At 43.6% G+C, this 18795-nt stretch overlaps 1 protein-coding gene across 3 annotated transcripts in view; it reads right to left on the reverse strand.

The window, feature by feature from the left end:
- The window catches only part of LOC120947475 (tyrosine-protein kinase Src64B), a 69854-nt gene that overhangs the window by 46928 nt on the left and 4131 nt on the right, over positions 1–18795 (reverse strand). The window lies entirely within an intron of this gene.

Genomic DNA, 18795 nt, shown 5'->3' on the forward strand with positions numbered 1-18795 from the left:
TGCAGCGAACAAAATAAAGCCATGCACGTGTGTTCTCTATGTCAACTTGTCAGCCGCATTTGGAAGCTTTGGGAAAGTCCCGCGCATTTTTTAACCTCGCCAAAAACTTCACTGTCTTCTTTTGACCCACCACACGGTGAGGGCACTTCATTGCCCAAAAATAGTACAGCTCCAAATTCACTCCCCATGAACGCCCGTACATCTTCCGCACAAAACAAGGAGTCACCCGCGTCAGAGTTGCTGCTTAAAATACAAACGAAAGAAAGTGCAAACTCTCGCTTTTCTCCAACGGTCGCACGAGACATCAGGGGGGCGGAGGTGAGATGGTTGACAATGCTGCTTTCGGGGTGGAAAGTTCGCTGCAAAATTATGGTAATGCACAAAGCACACCACACAGTGGAAATCATACTTCGCGGTCTTGGATGAAGTGAGAGGTGAAAAGATGTGTTGATGTTGTGTTGGCTCGAATACTGCAAGCCCAACTGGACATGGATTTCGTAATGTCACATGTCTTAAACGACGGCGAAAAACGAATAATATATTCCACTCCAAAAAATCGATACTACATATTTTCACGGTCTGGAGCAATCATTAGCGAAACACACGCCACCTTTCACCCGTCACTGTGTTTCCAATAAATAACACCGCTAAAAAGCAAGTGATTTATGAGTAAGTCATTTCATTATGCCGAACAGTAGTTCCCTCCCGCTTCTCGCACAAACGCAACGCACGCGCCGAACCCACGGGGAATGGGAGTGAGGGGTGACTGGACATCATGCAGTAAAATGTTATTTATTGCTATCCCGAGGCTGCTGCTGCTGCTGTTGCTGCTAGTGCCGATGTTGCCGCCACTCTGCTGATTGTGGTTTGATGCGATGCTGTTGTTAAACTGTCAATCAACGGTCATGTTTTCAGTAGCGCCGATGCATCAACAACGATGGCCGGGCCCCGGCAGAGAGCACTGCCGGCGAACACACGGCCATTACGCGAAAAACAAAGATTGTGCGTTACACACGGAAGCGACGTAAAAACAGCAATCGCCATCCATCTGAGTAACCGACCGGACGGCCGGATAGTACGAGCAACACACATGGTGTACTCGTTGCGCGACCGTGATATATGCGTGGAAGTCATCGAGGATGATGGCGTAGTTTTGTTAGGGACCATTCGATTACTCCGCAGTTCAATGCAGCTACTGCAAAAGAAGATCTATAACACAGGCTCTTAAAATTCATCTCAACAGACAGGCTTTTGATGTCGCTGCTGAACCCCAAATTCAGTCCTTAACCAGAACCTTGAAGACTTCAACTCCACACAAGAATAGAGGTCACACACTCACTTCACGCAAATGGAGACGAAATTGGACGATAACTCCAACGATCAGCGATCACCATCGTGTTTGATGTTGATTGCACCTCGGACTGATAAGATAAAATGGGGACCCACTTGAGGAGTGTAGTATGTGCCACACAACAGTATGGCACACACTGGAGAACCGCAACAGCTCGCTCGTGTTCCTGACATGGGCGCGATAAAGTGTGCGGAACTCCGGCAAGTAGCAAGGGTTGGTAGACGATTCCGAACTCAACAACTGCACCAGCGCGCAGTTGACCAACTTTTGTCATTTCCTGTCCATCTCCACTGTTTCTCACTCCCTCTCTCTCTCATCCATATCTGTTCTTCCTGCGGTTGACGGCATTGCTCTCGAAACCTGTGCAACACCACGGTTTGACGGAGTCCAACGCAGCAACAGCAACAAAAAAACGGACACGAGAGAAAGTTTGGCAAAAAGCCTTAACACCAGTCCCTAAATCGTTTGCGAGGGGATGGGCCCGAGACCCAGCTTGATGCTTTTTTTACCCTTAGTGTTCATTCAAAAATTTCAAACCGTTGTGTGAAATGTGAAGAGATGTCCCGGCCATTCCCCGGGGCAGACAGACGGCCGAGAGAGGAAGGTTAATTTGGGTCGTTGAAAGAAAAATGATGGATTGCTGGTGGAGCTGTGCCTGGGGACTGAAAGCATGCACTCCACACCGTTTCGTAGCAGTGTCTACCGCGCCGGAGGTGAAGACAACCAAAACCCCCCGTATCGCAGACACATGTCCACGCTCACACACACACACAGGAGAACTGCCGATCAACGGGACGATGTGTTTGCCGGCGTCTGTTGTTATGGCAAATGAGGGTGGTCCTCTCCACTCCTCCACTTCCTTTCCTAAAGCACGGTGGGGACCCCGGTTTGCCATAAACTGTGCCGTCGTGCCCACAGCTATGTGATTGCCTAACGACAAACTTTTGCATCAGCGTGGTTGACTGTGGGCCCCCGAACCCGACCCTTCCACCAACTCAATCCATGAAGGTTCGTCGTCTAGAACCGCACGGTTCCGCCTAGCTTGCACAATCACAAGGAAGGATTAATACTCTGGATCATAAATTTTCATTTTGCAAACTGTCCTCAATCGGAACCAAATGAGCTGGAAAGATACTGCTCCGGCGGCACTCACGGGATGGAAGCGTTGGTGTATTTATCGAGTGCTGATAAAAATGAAGTTTCATTCGATAAGCGAATTTTACTAGCAAAGGGTGGAAAAATGTCCCCTATTGTAAGGCGTGTAAGTAAGTACAACCAGGACCAGATTTTAACCCAGATACCACCATCACGAATGGGATACGTAGTATTCTTTCACCAGTGGGACGCAATGGGAGTTGAGAATTAAATGGTGTTTTTTTTTCTTATTTGAACCAATATTATTCGCGCCACCTAGAAAAAGAGTTACTGAATAATTGAAGATAAGGTTTCCAATAGGATAATAATGTCCGTCACAGTTATTGGTTTTCCGTAAAACAAATTCAAATATTCACTTTGTTGGCTAACTTTCCTTCACTTTCATATGTTATTGAATGCATTAATAGAAAGTTTCTTCAATAATTTACCAAATCGTAGCTACTGGGTCATTATTTGCAGATTTTTCACCCCTGGTTGTTTCATCCTAGCCTATTGTGCTGGTAAATCTCGCCACATCCCGACCCAACAACAAAAGCCAGTGTGTGTGTGTGTGGCATGGTTGGAAAATTCCGGCCCGGTGAAGTTTTCCCGAACAACAAATAAATGGGCACCGGTCCAAGAGAACGGAGCGATCGGCGCGCACCAGTGATTTAAAATCTCGAAACCTAAAGCTGCGTGTCTCATAATTTACGATTTAATCCATTACCGGGGAGTACACGACCGGTCGTTGTTGCAAGCGATGCATAAGTATTATTTGCAAAATGAAACAGGGCACGGGCGGTAGTGGCACTGTGTTCAACTTTAACCCACTTATCCCTCCCTCCACTTAATGGCGACGGTGTTTGAAGCACCGCACAGCACTGTACATTAAAAATCATTTTCGCTAATCCTTTCCCTACAAAAATAAGGGAGAGAACGGCTTGCACAAATACAGACACGCACATTTGTGTGGTTGTGGGAGGGAGGTTGTTCTCGTTAGCACTTGAGAAAAGGGATTTGCAAACGATTCCATAAAGTAAAACCACACAACCGCAAGGAATCCCTACCGAAAAGGACGTCGAACTCGTCGTACACATTGAACGAACAAAAAACACGTTCCCAATGAAGTGTATCGAAACCATTAAACCCGTTCAATACCGCTAGGCTTCCCTTAGAGAAGAGGTAACAAAAAAACCCCCCCAACAGCAAATTAACATCCTTCAAATATCAGTTAAGCCTATCGTCGGCATGATTTTCTCGGCTTCATAATTGACGGCACAAAAAAAAGGAAAAAGCAAACTAAAGGCACACCGCATTTTTGCATCAAAAATGGTGAACGTGAAGTTCGTAAAAACGGTGTACTCCTTCCGAAACGGATACATTTTTCCGAGGCCGGAAAACGGGGAAAAAACGGTGGTTGTTTTGAGCACACGCAAGACACACCACAACCAAATAAAAACACAAACGAACGGGAAGCATACTGATACGCATGCGCACTGAAGGGAGTGATTTTTCGATATCGTTCCCTCGTCCCACATGTCCCACTTCTTCCCCCAGCACTGCCCGTGTGATGATTCGTGGGACAATAGGAAAATAAAACCCGATCAGACGCAAATAACCGAGGCAAAGAATCGGTACGGCGCGTCAAGAACGCTTTTGCTTTCCGTATACAGGGGGGCCGAGAGAGAGAGCATGGAGAGATAGTTTTGTTGCCAAAGCAAACAAAATAGCGCAGACAAACTATCAATATTTTCCAACCAGCACGCTTCGGAACACAGAAGTGAACACAAACAGAGGAGAGAGAGCCACCTCACACAGAGAACTGTTTGATTTCATCCAACCCGATACAGAACTACCACCATCGAGACAGGCCGGGCGGCTCTAACCAGTGGTTTTTTAAGCGTCTCTTCTTTTTCTTCTATAAAACATTTCAATTGGAATAGCGCACGTAGAAATGAAATTAAACAAAAACAACGAGCTTTTAGTAATCGATACATCGTGTGGATTCTTTCGCTTCCCCTAGCTAATTCCTACGATATTGTGCGCACAGTAATGAATAAAAAAAAAATCGTTCTACACGCCCGGACGGGCTGAGTGTGTATGTGTGTGGCTGTGTGTGTTCATATCATAAACTGCGGGAGAAAGAGGCTTATCGATGCATATCGCGATGATTATATATGATTGATTGATTGATAGTCGCGTACCGATGCGGAAAAAAGGCATAGAACAACGAAACAGCGCTCTTACCCAGAATTAGATTACATCAGACCGTTCGGTTTGGCCCTTGCGTGGTTCTGGCGTGAGCTCATTTAAATTTTAGTACACCATTGTCACACGACAGCGGATATCGCCTGCAAACATAGCATCATTATATATATAACGTAATAACAGAGCACAGAGAGAGTGAGAGGTTGGCCTTAAAGGTCCACAGAGTTGGTGGTGTCTAACTAAAGAACATTTCATTGGACCGCTTTAACACACTTTAGGCTATCCTTCTATTATGAGTCCCATTAACATACAGCTGCCCTACAACTTGCTGTCTCTCTTACGCTCCTATGATTCATCGATACAATATGTGCGCAATCCCTAACACAACAGCATGAAATCGTGGCACCATTCTCTAACGTTTGATTATCATTCTTATCCACATGCACATGCTTCACCCGCGTAACCATAAGCTATTAAAATATGCATCAAACATTAAGCAACTCTTGCTCATCGACACCTGCTGGCGTGGCGAGCGCGGCAAAGAAGAAGTCCTATTCCCAAGTCAATCGTTATTATGTCACCCGGCGAACTTCTCCTCCTTACCCTCATGACACCGTACACCACAGTACAACAGTACAGGAGAAAGTAAACCGAGCGCCGTCACGCAAGACAGGCAACGACGACGACGTTCGGCGACGCTAAAGTTCGCGAAACTCATTCGTGGCACGCTAAAAAGCGCTAAACTCGCCCAATACCCAGCCAGCCACAAAAGTTTACAGTAAATGTTTAAAACACATTTCACCCATCCTCGTGTTGCTACAGCACACAAACAGAGCACTAAAGAGAAAAAAAGGAACCCATTTCGCAACGCCGTAATTGGTTTGTGTGGTCACACCGCGCGGAGAGGTTCGTCGCCCGGTTTCGCGGTTTTGGTGAGGGTGGCTTATTACTCTTACGCATTTACGCACACATGGCATACACAGGCAGGCAGCCGGCACACCCGCCCGAAAAATTCCACACACCATATGATCCGGTTGACCGGTTTTTTTTTGTTGTTGTTGCTCGTTTTGTTTCGCTTTTTGGTTTGCGCGGTTCGGTACACATCATAATGCAAATAGCTGACCGGCGGGCAAGGGCCATACCGCGGTGGACGAAAGGGGATCTCCGCTATTGATTTCCTGTGCCATTGGTGGTGGGGGCATTTTTGAGGACGACCCATCCCTTTTTCGCGAGTCATCGCCAGTTTTCGGAGGTGTCCAGGGGTGTCTCTCTCTCTATTGTTTTCGGCGACGGTGGTGATAGCTTTGCGCCAAAGTATGCTACATAAATACATCATGCTTGAGCTGCCCCCGGCTCTGCACAGCTGCGGTAGAGGATGACCAAATCGTATTCTGCTGTGGTGCGGTTTCTCTCATATCGTTGAATACATTTCTTGGGGAATGTGAGCTATCGCGTGAAGAAGTGCTCATCGTTTGGTTTCCGGCAGCTTAACGCAAACGCTTCTCTTCACCTACCTAAAAAGAAAGTAACGAAAAAACATATTAGACAAGACGTACAAAAGAATAGAAGCTAATTGTAATTGATATCATGTTTTATAGGTAAGGTCAAAGGGTTCCACATGAAGAATCGGCAGTATTACTGAAAGCTCTTTCAAAGAACTTGATGTATGCCAGTGATTTGCAGTTTAATAAAACGTTCGCCATTACACAAATTATTGCACATTGCTACGAGTTAGTAGAAACATTACCCAAAGACCCTGCCCGAGGCAAAGCGCGCAACCATTTCAAATAAAAACTCCCATTTCTCAAACGGCCTGCACAGTTCCAACTCCAGCTGCTTTAGCCACACCACCACTATGCGTCGTAACGAGCGCCGCTCACATCAAAGCGCCAAACCCATCAGAATTGTGTTGTTGTGTGTCCTTAAATAGTCCTGCACGCAGCCCGAGCAAAAGAGGAACAAGAGAAGAAGAAAAAAACAGTACCCAATCCACTACACAACGGCTGTCAGGCGACCTTTTCCAAAAATAAAACCCGTCCGCCCGCCTGTACACGAAAAATACGACTCTGGGTGGGTGTCCTTGCCCATCGTCCCGGCGTTATCCTACTGCTGTCGTGCGTATCTCATCGCGGGGAAAAAGCAACATCTGCCGATGGTATCTCTGGTCTCTCGTTTTCTCTCTGTGGTGCTGTGTGTCACAATTTCCTTTCCGGTTTTGGCTGTGGCTCGTCATACCATACCGGCGCGGCACGCACAAGGAGAGACCTTACTACACCATTCGAATTGATGCGCGAGGTATATTATACTCCCTGTTTTTTTTGTTTCCCTTTCGAGGGCGTAAAGGTTCACTCGAAAAGGGCAAACGTTGCGCCTGGAGGGCCGTTACGTACGGCACTGGGTTGTTCTTGATCGGTAAACTACACTCTGGAGATTATATTGGCCGAAGTGAAGGTAGGGCACTAGGTATTACTGATACTGAATATTCTTTGGGATTTTATTTTTCTTTGTTGAGCAACGGAGGATCTGCTGTTTTGCATTCGTATAAATAACGTTCCGATTTCAGGTGGAGGGCATTAACATTTTTGAATGTAAAATATTCGGATAATTTAAACATACACTGCACCCAAAATAGAAAGCAGCTACGCTTCTCTTTCTTCAACAAATTCAATCCAGAACAAAGGAAATTTAATTAAGTATGAAATAGAGGCAACAAAATGTAGCAATTGTGGCATTACCCTAATTTCATGACAATCACCCCTTTTAAATGCTTTACGCGTTCAAACTTAGACAAAGTTACACAAATATTATGAATTCCAACAAATTTTTCGCGTTTTTTTGAAACCGAAACTTTCAATTGGAATACATCAAGTATCAGTTCTAAGACTGGTATAAGTAATAGTTCCGGAAACGATGTGGAATGAGGATCAGTTCAAGGATCTACATGAGTTCTGTAAACATTGCTGGACCAGTATGAGTTCAGGATTAGTTCAAGAGCTTATAGGAGTTCAGAATAAGTTCAAGGGCTTTTAGGAGTTCAGAATTAGTTCAAGGACCTGTAAGAGTCCACGATCAGTTCCAGGATCAGCATTGAGTCGCATGATTTGTTGCTGTACCTGAACGGGTGCAAGTCCAGTTCGAGGGGATCAGTATGGGGATCAGATCCCAAATATGGGTTCGGAACCCAAATATGAGTTCAGAATATGTTCCAGAGCCGGTATAGGATCAAAATCAGATCCAGAGCCGGTATGGATTCAAGATAAATTGCTGGACCTTAATGAGTACAGAATCAGTTCTAAGACTGGCGCAGGTTCATTCGATATCGCGCAGGTTCATTCGATATCGCGCAGGTTCGATATCACCAGGATCTCCGCTAAGGATCGGTAACCAGAGGACCCGCAAGGGTTTAGGATCAGTTGCATTTCAGGACCATTATATGTTCGAAATCAGTTTTGAGCTAGTTTTTGAGATACTTTTAGGGTGGCTCGGGATATTGGCTCGCGAGAAGTTTTAGGACTGATATCGTCTCGGGATCATTTCCAGGACCAGTTCAGGATCAAATATAGGAATCAAACATTGGTTCAAGATTAGTTACAAGATCGTTATGGGTTCAGCATTAATTGCAAGTTCAGATGCAGTGCCGCTATGGGTTAGAGATCAGCTCCAGGATTTGTATGAAGTATCAGTTTCTGGTGCGACCATTGGATTTAAGAGGCATCTGAGACAAGAACGTTACATTCTGTTTTGCACTAATTCTGTGGCCAAACTCAACAACCCAAAATGCAGACCTGACAAACAAGTTTGTCGGTTCTACAAACAAAAAGAAAGTAAGTAATCCTCTAACCTTCAAGATCAACCATTATACTTTACCCTGGAGGGATATGAGTTTGTCATTCGTAAGTGTTTATTTAACGATCCAACTACACATAAGAAATAACACATTTACAAGCACGGTTCGCTACACACCTACTTTGCAAATGAGCGATGTGAGCGATGTTCTTGTAGGCGGTGATGCTTCTCCTTTAATAGAAACCTTCTTTCCTTGCGCCCTTACAGCGCAAAAGTTCACGGTCGCAAGAACGGCCGTGCGTAGTATACCACAATGCGTAGATATTTACACACCACCGCCACACGCCAACACATCCAACCGAGGACCGCAAGACCGCAGTAAAAGCAACCACGACCGGCCTTAGAGAATAAACGCATAAAACCCTTGCACATACTACATTCCTTCCAGATGGTTTCCGCGCGTTCGTCACGAAAATAGAGTAACGACTTTATGCACACACACACACACAAACACACTCTCACTTGCTCATTATGAAAGGGTAGAACACGAACCATGAGCGTTGGAAGAAGCGTTCTACCAAAAGAAAAGAGGCGGAAGTGCAAGTAAGTACGGAAGCTGGCAAAGAGGTACAGCAAAAATCCTTTAACCAAACAGCACAGGGTGAACGAACAACAGATTTGTGTTCTGTTTTTGGGTTGTTCGTATGCCTAGAAGGGAGACTTCCTTCCGTAATGATATGTTGGTTTCATTTGGTATGCAATGCAAATCTTTTCTATGAAAATATATTATGCATTAATGTAGAGATGCTTCGGGCATCACATTATCACGATTTCGTGTTTTGCTCGCTTTTCTTTTAAGTTTGTTTAATTATCTTCATTACTAAAGCATCCCCATAACCCCGGTGAAATAAAGATAAAATGTGTTCCATATTCTGTACCAAACGATTAGTTAGAAGTTGCAAAAGACTTCCCCTTGGACGGAGAACAAATGACACTCACAACGCTACCACCACTCGGTTAAATGATGGGCAAGTTCAAGTATACCATCGACTGTATATCCATTCACACATACTCTTCCACTTTCCTATATGCTCCTCCGATGAGTACAAGGAACAGGAAAATGTCTTCTAACACTTCAAACGAACGAAACCGTTAAATAGTGGAGAGAAAAAAACGACCACACATCTCTCTTTTTTGCCTCATTCATTATTCCTACCAAGTGTAGCTGAGCAAATCGGACCCGGAGAACGATGCACCAGACCCAGAACGAGTCAGTCTGCACACCACGAACAAGAGGACGCTAGCTCGAAGTAACAAAGCAGATGAATGTAGTAAAAGCAATATTTCCTCCTTTCATTGGACGCAGTTCCGTGCGGTATGGAGCTGTGGGTATCCGTATATCTGTTACACCATTTTAGTATCCTTCTCTGCCTGCTCGACCTAGTCGCATGTACCGCTTTCCATTAGCTCCGAAAGGACGAACGGGGTGCAGCAGCAGCAGCAGCAGCAAAAGAAAGTGCACGAAATAAATGATGCTAATAATCAAATACATTGCGCTTTGTGCAAACGATTTTACGAGGCCAACGCCAACCACGAGAGAGCGCATGGGTAAAAGCAAAAAGGATGGTAAAAGTCGGATGCTTCCTTAGACGCGAGACACAAATGAGGCACTAGCGGGATGCAACGATGGAGGAGCAGCACCGCCCATCTCGGTCCCCCACACCACAATGAGGAATGATTTGGGTTGTCCACAATATCTCTTCCTTTTTGCAGGCTCTTTTTGTTTGCTTTCCAGCAAAACGCGTTCGTTCTTGCCAATATTGTGCAGCTTGTTGCAGCTGTTCGGGGCTGCAAGATTCGGACGCGGGGGGCAATGTGGGTTTGGGGGGCAAACAAATCACGAATGTCAACCCTACCAGCACCACCACCTCCGCTGCCTGATGGTGGGCAGCATATTATCGTTTTGTTTATGGTAGCGAGCGAGCGAGCGAATGGTAAGCAAACATTAGGGCAGATTTGACGACGAGAAGCAACAGCAGCAGTGTGCGAATGTATATTTTTATGCAAAGACGGCGATGAAACAAAATGACAACACACGTTTTGTAAATGCAACTGACCGGCGCCCGGCCGATTGAAGAAAAATTGTTTTAATGTGCGTTGCACGAAAAAGAGGGTTACCAAAAGCGTTATAATTAAGTGTTTCAGAATAAGTTGCTAAAATAATAGGAAGGGTCAGAAGAGTCATTTCATCGTACAGCAACATTTTAATTAACTTGTGATCATTCGAATCACGAAATGAATCATGAATTTTAATAATTGATCTTTGATTAATCAGAAGTCATGGAAATATAAGAAACCTAATAAAGAATCAATTTGAATCAAGAATCGTGTAGAAAGATTGAATCTTTAAACTGTAATTGATTTAATGATTCAGCCAGAAACATTAAAATTTAAAGAATCGATAAAAAAGAATCGAATCATGAATTTTAATTATGAGTCACTTGAATCACATGAATCACGAATCGAAACATGAATTTGAATATTCAATGTCTTATTGATTTGATGATTCAAGAATCATGGAAATATAACAAATCTGATAAAGGACCATTTAAACAACGAATCGTAAAAAAATTTGAATCTTTGATCTGTAATTGATTTGATGATTCGAGAACCATGGAACTTAAAAAAACCTATTAAAAAACATTTGAACCACGAATCGAATCAAGAGTTTGATTCTTTGATTAATGTGATGATTCGTAAAAAAATCAAATTCAAGGAATCTAATAAAGAATCACTTAAATCACGAATCAAATCATAAATTAGAAGCTTTGATGTTTGACTTATTTGAATCATGGAAATTCATGAATCATGTGAATCGTGAATCTTTGGAGCTGCGTAAGAGAGATTAATAGTGGGGAATGGTATTTATAAACCGTTCAATATTTACGAATCGTTCAATTAACAACAACTTTCCCAAAATCAAGCACGACGAATGACTTTTTCACGATTCATAAACATGTTTGAGCCATATTCAGATTTACTAAAAGATTTATTTAAATTAAGCTATCTGACTCAGATTAACAATACAACAATTTAAAAGATCCATCCAAAAACACTTGAAACGATTCAACAACATCTACTACGTACACGAAAACTGCTCAAAACCCGTTGATCTGGAGCATTGCAATAAACCCACAGCAGAACAAACTCTCCCCACTCGGCCGCAGTTCAGTATTTTTGGAAGCTTTTCGCTACATGCTACCCACACCTTTCTGCCGTCCAGACGAAAGCATCGCGACACTTTCAGCACCTCTACTTGCCGCTGCTCCCGCTGCTCCAACAGCCAGCCAGACGGAAGAATCGGTCCGACGCGTATAAATTGTGGCGGCGTTGCACATTGTCCGGAACAATGCTAATGCCACCGGCACCGGCATGCTGCTGCTGTCGTTGCACTCTTTTGATGAAGTAGAGCGAACGGGGTTCTGCTCCATAAGGATGGATACAACTTCCTCCCATACATCGACCATGCTGCTGTTGTTGCCAAGGGGATCAGCAGCCCAGCCGGACCAACAGACAAAACAAAACCGACCCCCGGCGACGGGGGTTTGTGTGGGTTTTATGCTGACTTTTTTCCCCTTGCTAACGCTTCCCGAAAGAGAGCAAGGACATTGGTGCAGCAGCGGTGATGACGGAAGTAGACAGGGGGTTTCAGTAAACTTCAGGCTGCAATTGTTAGCAAGAGTTTAGCGGTGAGCGAGGAATTCAACGCACACCCACACGTAAACTTTGGCCGCGAGTTCGCGAGTTGGTTTGGTGCTTTTTTGTGGTGTTTGTTTGAAGATCCGTCTTTCCCATTTCGCGCACGCCGATAGTTGTCTAACGATCGTAAAGTGAAAGTGCATTTTATAGCTCCGCTGTTACGTTGGCAGCACGGACTCGGGGCTGGCTGCGTTGGATCTTTCGGGTGTAATCAATTTTATATGGTGGTCAACGGTCAACAAACTCTAAGTCCGTTTTCGACATCCTTTTTCGGGTGTGCTTTTAGGGTTGCAAAAAACCGATAAAAAAAACGGAACCGAACAAAGGTGATTAATAACGGGCAAATGGTTGATTGAAATTAATACAACGAAGAGAGCTGTCAACGGATAAAATAAAGACACACATATAATAAAAACGCCAGCAAGCACGTTCATTCAACCTACCCACGAAGGAAAAAAACGACGGCAACGGAAACTGGCTGGCTCATGCACAAAAATGCATCGCCGAAACAATTGCGCGTTGGTTGTGCGGCGGCGACGGCGGGATGTAAATCAGCCTCATTTATCAAACCACCCACTCGGGGGGAGAAAAAGGGTTGCTTTTTTTAGTTTTGCTTTGCCCCTGCAAGCACAAATTGGGTGTTGAGCTATATTCGTGGGCGGGTGTGGGTTCAAGTTTTGGCGGTTTATGTTGCGAATCTATCTACTCCCACGGAGTAAGTACTGGTTATCGTCCTGTAGGTGGCGCGTTTGACAGGCCAGCATGCATACAATTAGGTGTAATTCTTGTTCGTAACTTCTTGGATGTTTTAAAATCGAGGTCCCGTCTTTTCCGAAAAATTCTGTGACATCTTTACCAAAAACAAACTGCTTTAAAAGCCCACAATAGCCCAGCATATTTAGAATTGTTTGAGTGTTTTAGTTGAACCTTAACCAAACTGTTTTGACATTTCCGTTTCGTCATTTTTTTTTTCATTTTAACCAAATTACCTCTTCAAAAGCGTACATTACAGACGTACTATAATAACATACTTGTTTCCATGGTGGGCATTGTCATCAAATCAGTAGAACAGGAATATAATTTGACAATTTTTTGCTTATTGTTACATTTTCTACAACAATGAATCACAATAACTCATGGCACACACACATATGTTATGCTCAAAAGCGTAAACATAGGCATCAATTTGAGTTAGATGCGGAGTAAATACTGCTCACTCTTGTTTTCAGCACTCTGCTGATACATTCAATATTATGTATACATTTAAACCACTCGTATTTTGGTGGTGAAGCGATGCAGAAACTTAGTTTTTTTTGTAATTAATATCACTTAACAAATACAATATCATAACTAGTGCTGCAAAATGTCATGAGTATCACGAGATTTTCATCAACGAAAACACTGAACATATCCGTGGTAGCTTGATGCTCATTGCTGATAGTCAATAAAAGTGCGTCATGAATTCTTGAGTCTAACGCGATACTATGAGTGACAAGCTTAGCTAAATGCCGCAAGCATAATCATGATTTTTTTCTGCCTGTGAACAGTGCTGCCAAATGCCACTGTTTCATGACTGAAACGAAGCTCAGATCACGTACACAACTGAGATGATCAGTGACTATACTCAAACAGTTGCAGAATCGATCACATGCTTGGTGACATTTTGATTTGCACCCAACTCTTGGTCACTCACTTGGTCACGACATTTTTGTCGGCGATAATCACGACATTCTTGGAATATACTTGGCGCGTGGGCTCATTTTGTTTCTTGGAATCACTCGCACGCACCGCATATCTCCCATGACCATCGCGATGATCACCGGCTGAAAATGTCACGACCAAGTGACTGACCAAATGTTGGCCTACACAATGTCACCAAGCATGTGATGGTCGCACCAACTGTTTGAGGCTCGGCTCTGATCATCACAGTAGAGCTCGTGACGCTGACATGATTTTGTTTCAGAAGGGAATTTGTCATGACTATGTCAGTGACATTTTGCAAAACTGATCACAGCAACAAAAAAAAAGTCGAGAAATAGTGACTGACCAAGCGATGGTCGCAAACATGTCATGAGCATGTATTAGTCACACCAACCGTTCTGAGTATCACCTCTGATTATCACAATTGAGTAAGTGACACTGATATGGTTTTTGTTTCAGTCAGATTTTTTTATGACATCGATAGTGACATTTTGGGCCGGTCTGGTGATACAGTCGTCAATTCGTACGACGTAACAACATGCCCGTCATGGGTTCAAGTCCCGAATAGACCGTGCCCCCATACGTAGGACTGACTATCCTGCTATGGTAACAATAAGTCACTGAAAGCCAAGCTCATTGCACTAGTGGGTACTGGCAGGCGTTGACCGACAGCGGTTGTTGTGTCAAAGAAGAAGAAGAAGAAGAAGACGAAGAAGAAGAAGAAGAAGAAGAAGAAGAAGAAGAAGAAGAAGAAGAAGAAGAAGAAGAAGAAGTGACATTTTGCAGCACTGATCATAACTATAAAGGTATTGCAATCAAGTTCATTTACTGTACATAAAATGTTGTTTAAGATTAGAAGATCTCTTATTTAATTGCCAGACTATGCCATATCTAAAAGTCGTAGTAAGATAAAGCATGAAATCATTTCACCGGATTTTGTACCAATTTCAATGTTAAAATTAAACTGAAATATGACACAAAGTGTACCGTGACACTATTTTGTTGTATAAATAGTATTGTAACTAAGAGAGACGTTCAATCTAATAAAACATGTTGTTTTACACACAAAAAAAGACACTGGAAATAGCCTCCGACCTTACCCGCTCACATTTGACACATTTGCAAAATAAAAAACGACCCGTTTCAAACAAAACACCGGCAGCTGAACCGCACAAATTGCGGTGTTTGGTTTCGGTAGCGTTGAAAACCCACATTGATCATTTCGACAAATTGATTTTTAGATAGAAGCATTCAGTGCCGGCTAAAACCAAACAGAAAAGAAAGAAAGAAGCCCAGAGAAGCATGAAAAAACTGAAATCGATAAAAAAACTGAACCATTCCAAACGGACTGAAATCTGAATATGTCATCAAATCGCTTTTAATGGTTTAAGGGAGAGAGCAAGAAAAAACACATACACACACAATCTTGCAAGAGACCATGGATCGTGCGGCGGTGAAATTCGATACCCATTCCCTATCGATAGAGAGGGCCTGGAGGTCGCAGTTTCAATCCGATTCGTTGCTCCGCGAACGAACGAACGAAAGGGGTTAATTTGTTCCGAGCCCCAACTCGTGGAGATGAACGTAAGACACACGTTGTGGAGAAAAAGGGTACAAAAACAAAACGGACGAAAAGATCGAAAAACCGGTCAGCGATCAGCTGCTGTCCGTGATCGTGTGTCTGCCTGCTTGACGAGTGAGGCCCCAACTTGAAGACGTAAAATCCTTCCAGGGGGGGACGAACTGTGTCTGACCGATCGATCAACAGTAACATACAAATAAAAAAAAGAGTTTCTACACATCACACAGAGATGTGTTATACGGGAAAGAAATCACTCACTGCTAGCTGCCCCCATGCTAAGAAATTCCGCGGACAGCAGAGAGCGAGAGAGATGAATCGAATCGAACAGCGGCCAAGCAAAAGAAGCATTGGAAACGCTTACGTTTGAAGTGTCAGAGAGTGCGCGCCCTCCATCCGAATGTGCCTTCGGCATTCGCGGGCTCGCCGGAGCAGAGCATTTTGTGAGGCAAAACAATAACAAACGATAAGAGGAGATGACACCACCACGACGACGACCGCGACCAAATGTTCCACAATACAACACAAAATACGCGCACGCACAAGATGAAGAGAAGAACGCTAAACACGATCCCACCAAACGCAACGCAACCATGAAACATATCTTCCACCATATCAACCCCGTCCGACTAGCGAGGAACAGAACATAGCGGCACCTACTGTAGCGCACATGGTGTGGTTTGTGAAGAATTTTGGGGTTCGTTTGTTCTGGGGCTCGTGCACACGTTCTTCGCCCCAAAAGGTGTGTTTTTGTCGTCTTCGTCGCCTGGGCTGAGGAGAGGGTACTATCGGGTCGTCCCCGCGACGGCGACGGTGTCGGTTTGCGTATTTTTGACTGTACACACACAAAAAGCCACGAGACCGAAAACTTCACTTTCATCTCGCACACGGCGGCTTCAAAATGATGTTCTTAACGCCCTTTTTGTCCTCTTCTGCTGGGGATGATAGTAGCATGTTAAATGACGACAAAAACACATCACACGCGCGCGTATCACGGTCAAAGAAAACATTTCCCTTTTTTCGTTTTGGTTGGCTCTCGCTCGAAGTTATCAAACAACATAATCTTTTCACAATTTCTTTTAACCCGACCCCGAAAATGGGTTTTAGTCGCTTTTAGGCGTTTGGAGGGTTTCTTTCTTTCTTTTCACCCTCCCTCTAACGTGGCGATGAAATTACGGTGGTGCGCACAAATCTCAGTATCAAAAAAAGAAAAAAAAAAGAATTCCGTCACGATACAATCGCTTTGTTGAAGAGCGATGAGTGAGGCCGCGCGAGAAACGTTTTCTTGTACAGAATTGGGTAAGGCACGCTAGGCACAGAAGCTTTTACCCCTTTTTACACCTTTTCGCTAACGTAGATTCTTTACGGGTGATATGGTAGTGAAATTTTCACCATTTATCAATGCTTTTAACAGCAGCTAACTGAAAACGCGATTGAAGCGGAAATCAAAGAAATCCTGGTCACGGCACCACATTTTGTTAGAATGGTTAAATGAATGAGTTTGCATGTTACGCAAAGGATTTGGTATTGGTATCCTAGTCACGGCACCAACGTTTTAATCTTGAGTAATTGAGATGTACTCCACAACCGATGTACCGATGCAAATCCTAGTCACGGCACCAAAACATTTGTACTAAAATGTATGTCTTTAGATCAGATACTTTTTGTTTGCGTTAAATGTTATTGATTTTCTTCTCCAATCTCTAATAATATCCATAAGACTAGCAATCATGCCTTTGTTAGGATACACGTTATACTCTGTCACAGATAGCCAGGACCAAAAGGGGGTTTAATGGCAGACCAAGGCCGACATCCTTTTTAAGCGCAGAATGTTAATTAATTAAATATCTGTTAATAATTAACATTGCCCAGTATGTCCCTTATCTATTTTGACTTTGTTACTTCTTCTCGCAGTATTATGAAGAACATCCGAAGACACACACAAAAAAACAGTTTAGTAAACTTTAACGCAAGCCAACTAAATGCAACCTCTAAGAGCCCAACTTTGTAAGATGAGTTAGAACAACCACAGCCAAACAAACACACTTTAAGCTGAGGATCCTACCCCATGTTTGCTGTTGCTGCTTCTATTGCTACCTTCACCCCATCAAAGCTCCTCTTCTCCAAATGCCTATCTAAAGGTCCGGCTGGTCAAACGTCTATGACAGGCCGGAATGACATCATCTGCAGGCAGGCATACTCCTCTCAACTACCATCCTTTTCCGTTGCTGCTAATGTTTGCTGAGGTGCTGCTGCTGCTGTTTGCCGGTCGACCTCTTCGCTTTTTTCCCCAAACTACACTGGCACTGCTCTGTCCACCGGCGACTTGTCAAATACACGTCCCAAGAACCTTAGCAGCAGAAGTAGCGGTATGCAGAAGAAAATTTTATTCCATGCTTCGGCGGTACCTTCGGCAAGACGAAAAGTTCTGTTCTGTGGTGCCGTAATCGTCGAGCAAGGGGTTTTTCGGGCTTCGAAAGGTGACGGCCGTTTTGGTATGTTGGTATGTCAAAAATGCTACGTACGAGGACTTGTAGGAATGTTCGTTAGGCCCCAACCAAAACTGGTTCACTAATGTTTTATCGATGGAGGAGCGAAATTTGAACAAGAATAATTCTTCATAAAAACCATAAAAAACAAAATGCAATATGTTCCCAGATATTACGCAGTAAAATTTTGAAAGTTTTTTGTGCAAAGTGATACCGAATTTGAGACAAATATTGAATGTCTGAAAATTCCAAAGTACTTCTAACTTCTTAATCTAATATTATTCTCCACAATTTTTACGTAAAGCGTACGAGGACATCAAATACAGTTGTCCATTGTAAGAATCTCGAAAAGCCACTCGAAAAACTTCCAAAAACTTCACCCTACACCCTGGAGCTCGCCATGAGTCAACCGGAGAGGAAGGGCAAACGGTAAACAAAAACGCATGCGTGTAGGCGAACGAGGCCCAGAGAGCGTTTCTTTCCATATGCCTATCGGGATGACTGTTAGAAACCGCTCTAAACGTTAATCCAAATCAAATTCATGCTCGAAAAAAACATTAATAATCAATTTCCTGGAAAGAAGTAAACAACATAATCAAGTTTGCAAAGGCTAAATATTGTCCAAATCTTCAAAATCCCAGGAATCACACTGAAATTGCCAGAACATTTTACATGACTAATGCAAATGTATTACCACTTCCTATCGCAGATATGTGTCGCTCCTTTCTACAAATTGAATAACGTGTTCTGGCGTGTTTAAGAACTAAAACATGGGGTAAGGAAAAAGG

This window comes from Anopheles coluzzii, chromosome 2 (genome assembly GCF_943734685.1).
Source record: "Anopheles coluzzii chromosome 2, AcolN3, whole genome shotgun sequence".
Classification (NCBI taxonomy): Eukaryota; Metazoa; Arthropoda; class Insecta; order Diptera; family Culicidae; genus Anopheles; species Anopheles coluzzii.